This window comes from Bos grunniens, chromosome 15 (assembly GCF_055505025.1).
Source record: "Bos grunniens cultivar Pamir isolate PY7600 chromosome 15, Bosgru_T2T1.0, whole genome shotgun sequence".
NCBI lineage: Eukaryota > Metazoa > Chordata > Mammalia > Artiodactyla > Bovidae > Bos > Bos grunniens.
The window spans coordinates 66,064,773-66,072,399 of record NC_141179.1 but is presented as its reverse complement, the minus strand read 5'-3'; the positions used below and the strand labels follow the sequence as shown (position 1 = coordinate 66,072,399).

At 38.5% G+C, this 7,627-nt stretch overlaps 1 long non-coding RNA gene across 1 annotated transcript in view; it reads right to left on the bottom strand.

The window, feature by feature from the left end:
• Window positions 1-276: 276 nt before the first annotated feature.
• Window positions 277-7,627, bottom strand: part of LOC147358417 (uncharacterized) — a 28,677-nt gene continuing 21,326 nt past the window's right edge. The window contains exon 4 of the long non-coding RNA XR_015141637.1: window positions 277-851. This is a non-coding gene — a long non-coding RNA (uncharacterized LOC147358417). The remainder of the gene's footprint in view (window positions 852-7,627) is intronic.

Here is a 7,627-nt window from a genome sequence, read left to right as displayed (position 1 = left end):
CAGTCTGTTGTTCCATGTCCAGTTCTAACTGTTGTTTCTTGACCTGCATACAGATTTCTTAGGAGACAGGTAAGGTGGTCTGGTATTCCCATCTCTTTAAGAACTGTCCTCAGTTTATTGTGATCCACACAGTCACAGGCTTTAGCGTAGTCAATGAAGAATTAGTGAAATGTAAAATAAAACTGAGGAAACTACTTAGACAATATCACAGAGAACAGATGGCAAATACAAATGTATAGAAAATATGGAGGCTAGATTGAAAAAAGCCAGCAGATATAAAATCAGGCTGCTATTTATATAGTTCTAAAGATTACTACTCATAAGACATCTGATATAGATGGTGTTGCTTGGACTTTTACAACATGTCATACTTCATTTAATAGAATTCAGAAAGCAAGACTAGAGAATATGGAATGAAATGATAATTTGAAAAAGGATAAGAGATAAGAAATTTCCACAGTTGAAGAAAGATTCAAGTTCTCAGTTTTCAGACAGAACAAGTTCAGAAGAGTCCTAGACAATATAAATAAAAATAAATAAGAAATTTCTGAGGAAAATGAAAAACACCAAAGTCAATGAAAAACAACCAGAAAGAGAAAAGATTGTTGTTATGTTGCGGTTGTTGTTTAGTTGCTAAGTCATGTCTGACGCTTTTGTGATCCCAGGGACTGTAGCCCACCAGGCTCCTCTGTCCATGAGACTTCCCAGGCAAGAATACTGGAGTGTACTGCCATTTCCTTCTCCAGGGGATCTTCTATCTTCCTGACCTGGGCACTGAACCTGCATCTCCTGCATTGGCAGCAGATTCTTTACTACTGAGTCACCAGGAAGGCCCTGAAAAAAAAGATCACCTGAAAAATAATGGAAAATAAAAATGACTGAATACTTTTTATCAACAACAATACACACCATAGAACAATGAAATCATTATCTCTGATGTACTGAGGCAACAATTTTGTCATTTTAATATTTAATATTTTAATTCAATAATAATATATAGTTTATTCACACAAAGAAAGTTCACAATGGAGAGAACCTCATAATACATTCTTAACAGAAAACAAACAAAAACAAAAGATGTTTTTGTTTCAGAAAGGAGGAAAAATATATACTTCAATTCATAGTAATAGTGTATAAAACACTGGAACATTACCCAGGGAATAAATACAATTGGTTATCTGTGGAGGAAGGAAGGAAATGAATTGATGAGGATAAAAGTGAGAGCAAAATTTCTCACTGATTATACCATTGATTACCCTGTTTAACATTTTTGTTTAATGGGCAAATTACTAAACACAAAACCTACCAAGACTGAATCATGAAGAAACAGAAAATCTGAACAGACCTGTTACTAGGAAGGAGATTGAATTATTAACTAAAACCTTTTGAACCAAAAGAAGTTCAGGACCAGATGGTTTCATTGGTAAATTCTACCAAACGCAGAAAGAAGAATTAACGTTAATTTTTCTCAAACTCTTCCCCAAAAAATGGAAAAGGAAGAAACACTTCCAAACTCATTCTTTGTGGCCAGCATTAGTCTGTATCAAAGCTAGACAAAATACTATAAGAAAAGAAAGCTGCAAAATTCTCCACAAAACATGAGGAAACAGAATTCAACATTATGTTTTAAGGATTTTACACTACGATCAAATAGGGTTTATTTCCAGAGATAAGGATGGTATAGCACATGAAAAGTAATCACTATCACAACAACAGAATGAATTAAAAAGTCACACATGATCATCTCAAATGATGTAGAAAAAAACCTTTGACAAAATTCAGCACTCATTCATGATAAAGAAAAATTCTCAACCCAGTAGGAATAGAAAAAAAACTGCTTCAACATAAGAGCTGCATATAAAAATTCCACAGCTAACATATTAAATGGTGAAAGATTAAGTTTTTATTGTAGGGTCAGTAACAAGACAAGGATGCCCACTTTTGCCACTTCTATTCAACATAATACTAGAAATCCTAGCTAGAGCAATTGGACAAGAAAAAGAAATAAAAGTCACCCAAAATGGGAAGGAAGAAGTAAAATTATCTCTATTTGCAGATGACATGATCTTTATGTAAAGACCCTAAAAATCACACACACACACACACACACACACACAGCTGTTAAAACTAACAACAAATTCAGCAAAGTTGCAGGATATAGAATCAACATACATCGCTGGTTGCCAAGATGGCACAGTATGAAGACACTGAGCTCACCTAATCCCATGGCCCACCAAGTTATAGCTGTTTACAGAGCAACTATCAATGAAAATGACCTGTGGAAAAAGACTAACAGAAAAGATCTTCCACAACTAAAAATATAAAGGAATCACAGTGAGATGAGTAGGAGGGGTAGAGACACTGTATAGTCAAGACCCATACTCCCAGGCAGGCAACCCACAAATCGGAGGATAATTACAATTGCAGGGGTTCTCCTCAAGGCGTGAAGGGTCTGAGTCCCATATTGAACTCCCTGGCGCAGGGTTTCTGCACCAGGAAGATAAGGCTTTGAAAGCCAGTAGAGCCACAGGGATGTGGCAAACAGACTGTACTCCTAAAGGGCACACACAAAATCTCACATGCTCTGAGACCAAGGGCAGAAGTAATTTGAAAGGGGCCTGGGTTAGACCCCCTTGCTGATCTTGGAGAGCCCCAAGAAGAGGAAGGGGCAACTGGGGCGTGCACAGCTGACACAGATATTGGCAGCAGCCATTTTTCAGAGTTCATTCTAACACAAGGACACTTGTGCTGGTAAGCACCATTTTGGAATACTTTCTCTAGCTTATTAACACTAGGACCTGGCTCTGCCCACCAGCTGATAGGCACCAGTCCTGGGACACCTCAGGGAAAGCAGTTAGCCAGGTAGGGACAGACTTATCCATCACAGACCAGCTGCATAGGACCCTCCTGAACCTCCAACTATCCTGGGGACATGGATCACTAACCAGTGAGCTGACCCCAGCTCCAGGACACCCTGAACCCCATAGTCAGCCATGTCAGAAATTGGTCCTGCATACCAGCAAGCTGATACTAGCTTCAAAACATCCACCTTGGCAGTCAGTGACCCCAGGACATGCCTTTGCATACCAGTGGGCCAGAACTAGCCCCAAGATGACTAGAGCTTCACAGTCCTGCCCACCAATGGACTAGCACCATGACCAGGACTCCCCAGGTCATGCAGCCAGCTATGCCAGGACCTGGCCCCACCCATTAGAAGCAGGTAGCCTCACATCAGGCAGGGACTGGTAACCAGCCAGACCAGAAGCCAGTCAAACCTATACCAGCATGCTCACAGTAGTCAGTCCTCCTCAACAGAAGGGCTATGCAGTCCACAGAGAGGACTCTCAGTGTGTATAGCTCTGGTGACCAAAAGAGAGTATGTCAATGGGCCCCATAAAACATCTTCTACATAAAGTCACTTCTCCAAGATTATGAGGTATAACCAACATACCAAATATTAATGCATAGAAATAAAAACAGAATTAGGCAAAATGAGGCAACAGAGGCCTATGTTCCAAATCAAAGAACAAGATAAAATTTCAGAAGAACTAAATGAAGTGGAGATAAACAATCTACCCAACAGAGTTCAAGGTAATAATAATAAAGATGCTTTATAAACTTGGGAGAAGAATGGAAGAACCCAGTGACAAGTTTAACAAAAAGTAAATATAAAAAAGAACCAAACACAGCTGAAGCACACAGCCACAACATAAAAACAGACTAGAAAGAATTAACAGCAGATTATATACTATAGAGGCACAAATGAGCAAACTAGAAGCAAAAGTAGTGGAAATCACTCAAACTGAATAGAAATATGAAAAAAGAATTTTTAAAATTTGAACAGGAAAAAAACATATTTGAACAGTTTAATAGACCTTTGGGACAACATCAAGCATACTAACATTCACATTATAGGAGTCCCAGAAGGAGAAGAGAGAAAGGGGCAGAGAATAAATTTGAAGACATGAAATAGCTGAAAACTTCCCTAACCTGGAAAGGAAACAAGTACCTAGGTCCAGGAAGCACAGAGAGTCCCAAACAGTATAAACCCAAAGAGTACCATACCGAGACGCATTGTAGTTAAAATGTAGTTAAAAAATTAAAGATAATCTTAAAAGCAGTAAGGGAAAAGCAACTAATTATGCACAAGGGAACTCCCTCAAGTCTATCATTAGACTTTTCAGCAGAAACTCTGCAGGCCAGAAGGGAGTGCTACAATATATTTAAAGTGATGAAAGAAAAAAACCTACAACTAAAATTACTCTACCCGGCAAAGCTATTATTCATACTTTATGGAAAGACGGAGTTTTACAGTCAAGCAAAATCTAGAAGAGTTCAGCACCACCAAATCAGCTTTACAAGAAGAGCTGAAGGGATTTCTCTAGGCAGAAAAGAAAAGTCACAACTGGATATATAAAAATTACGAAAGAAAAAATCTCATTGGTAAAGGCAAATATACAGCAAAGGTAGTAGATGAGCCACTTATAAAGCTAGCAGGCAGGTTATAAAGCAAAAGTAGTAAATATCATCCATATCCACAATAGGTAGTTAAGGAACACACACACACACACACACACACACACACACAGTGTGTAAAATATGACATCAGAAACATTAAATGTGGGGATGAGGGGAGTGAAAATGCAAGGTTGTTGAAATGTATTAAAACTTAAGAGATCAGAAACTTAACACACACACACACCTCATGGTAACACAAACTAGAAATCTACCATAGATACACAGATAAAAAAGAGAAAGGAATCCAAATACAACACTAAAGACAGTAATAAAATCACAAGCAAAAAGAGCAAAAGAAGAAACAGAAAAGAACTACTAAAACCATTCCAAAACAATTAACAAAATGGCAAGAATTATATACCTATCAATAATAAATTTAAATGTAAATGAACTAAATGCTACTATCAAAAGGGATAGAGTGGCTGAGTAAGACCCATCTATACAGTGTCTAAAAGAAAGTCACTTCAGATCTAGAGATACACAAAGACTGAAAGTGATGGGGTGGAAAAAGGTATCCCATGCAAATGGAAACAGAAAAAAAGAGGAGATGGCAAACTTATATCAGACAAAATAGACTTTAAAATAAAAACTGTAACAAGAGACAAAGAAAGACATTACATAATTATCAAGGGATCAATCCAAGAAGAAGATAAAACAATTAAAAATATATACGCACACAAGATAGAACCTTCTAAATACATGAAGCAAATATTTAGACATAAAAGAAGAAATTGACATTAACACAATAATAATATGGGATTTTAACACCCCACTGATATCAATGGACAGATCATCCAGACATAAAATCACTGACCTTAAACAACACATTAGACCAATGAACTTAGTAGACATAGATCATTCCAAACAGCAGAATATACATCCTTTTCAAGTGCACATGGAACATTCCCTGTCCTTCACTATCTCCTGGACTTTGCTCAGACTCATGTCCTTTGAGTTAATAATGCCATCCAACCATCTCATCCTCTGTCTTCCCCTTCTCGTCCTGCCTTCTATCTTTCCCAGCATCAGGGTCTTTTCCCAGCAGTCAGCTCTTTGCATCAGGTAGCCAAAGTGTTGGAGCTTCAGCTTCAGTCCTTCTAAAGAGTATTCAGTGTTGATTTCCTTTAGAATTGACTGATTTGATCTCCTTGCTGTCCAGGGGACTCTCAAGAGTCTTCTCCAACACCACAGTTCAAAATCATCAATTCTTTGGCACTCTATCTTCTTTATGGTCCAACTCTTACATCCATACATGACTACTGGAAATACCATAGCCTTGACTGTACAGACCATTGTTGGCAAAGTGATGTCTTTGCTTTTTAATACACTGTTTAGGTTTGTCATAGCTTTCCTGCCAAGAGGCAATCGTCTTCTAATTTCATGGCTGCAGTCACCATCCACAGTGATTTTAGAGCCCAAGAAGAGGACATCTGTCACTGCTTCCAACACCCCCCACCCCCCTATTTGCCATGAAGTGATGGGACCGGATGTCATGATCTTATTTTTTTAATACTGAGTTTTAAACCGACTTTTTCACTCTCCTCTTTCACCTTCATCAAGAAGCTCTTTAGTTCCTCTCACTTTCTGCCATTAGGGTGGTGTCATTTGCATATCTGAGGTTGTTGATATTTCTCCTGGCAATCTTCATTCCAGCTTGTAACTCATCTAGCCTGGCATTTCCCATAATGTGTTCTGCATATAAGCTAAATAAACAGGGTGACAGTATACCACCTTGCTATACTCCTTTCCAGAGAAGACAATGGCACCCTACTCCAGTACTCTTGCCTGGAAAATCCCATGGATGGAGGAGCCTGGTGGGCTGCCGTCTATGGGGTCGCACAGAGTCAGACACGACTGAGCGACTTCACTTTCACTTTTCACTTTCATGCACTGGAGAAGGAAATGGCAACCCACTCCAGTTCTTGCCTTGAGAATCCCAGGGACGGGGAGCCTGGTGGGCTGCCGTCTATGGGGTCGCACAGAGTCAGACACGACTGAAGTGACTTAGCAGCAGCAGCAGCATACTCCTTTCTCAATTTTGAACTGTCTGTTGTTCCATGTAAGGTTCTAACTGTTGCTTCTTGATCCACATACAGGTTTCTCAGGAGTGCTAAGTCACATGTGTTAGGCCACAAAACAACTCTCAGTAAATTTAAGAAAATTGAAACCATATCAAGCATCTTTTCTGACCACAAAACTGTGAGAGTAGAAATCAACTATAGGAAAAAAAAAACTTCAAAAAAACACATAGAAGCCAAACAAAATGCTACTAAACAATTAAAGTGTCGTTGAACAAATTAAAGAAGAAATTTAGAAAAATACCTAGAGACGAAAATAAAAACACAATGATACAAAATCTGTGGGGCACAACAAAAATTCTAAAAGGAAACTTTATAGTGATGCAAGCTTGCCTCAGGAAACAAGAAAATGTTCAAATAAAAGAAATGAGTGGAAGAACAAGTGGAAAAAATTAAGCGGGAATCAGTGATTTAAGACAAATCATGATTGTGACACATCTGAGATCCAGCTGTAGGAGGTGCTGCCAACACGTGGAGGTCAGAGAGGCTTTGTGCCAGTAGAAGCGTGACCTGGAGCAAGAGGCTGAGGAGAACGGTCCAGGTAACAATTCCACTGGCTCAGAAAATGACCAACAGCCCATGCCATCGGCAGACTTGTCTGAACAACACTTGAGGCTACGTGGAGAGGGTTTTGCTTTTTTTTTTTTTCTAAGAAAACATAATCTTCAGGAAAATATTCTTCTGATAACTTTCATCACTGAGCTTAATAAATTGACCCTAAAATTTCAAATAGAAAAGTAATAAGGATTTCAAGATTCGGGAAGAGAACCCATAATGTGAACTTTTCATTATAATAAGCATGAAGAGAATAATACCCAGCAATTTCAGATTGGAGGTTACTTCGGATGGGATAGAGTGATAAAGAACCTGTCTACACTTAAGACTTTAGCTGGCTTGGTTTTTAAAGTGTTCTGTGGAAGGATAATCCTACACAATTATTTTGATGTTTGGAATATATCATAATAAATTTCCATTTGTTTAGGATTAATTTACATGCAGAAAAGCACAAAAATCTTAGCTGGCCAGATTGG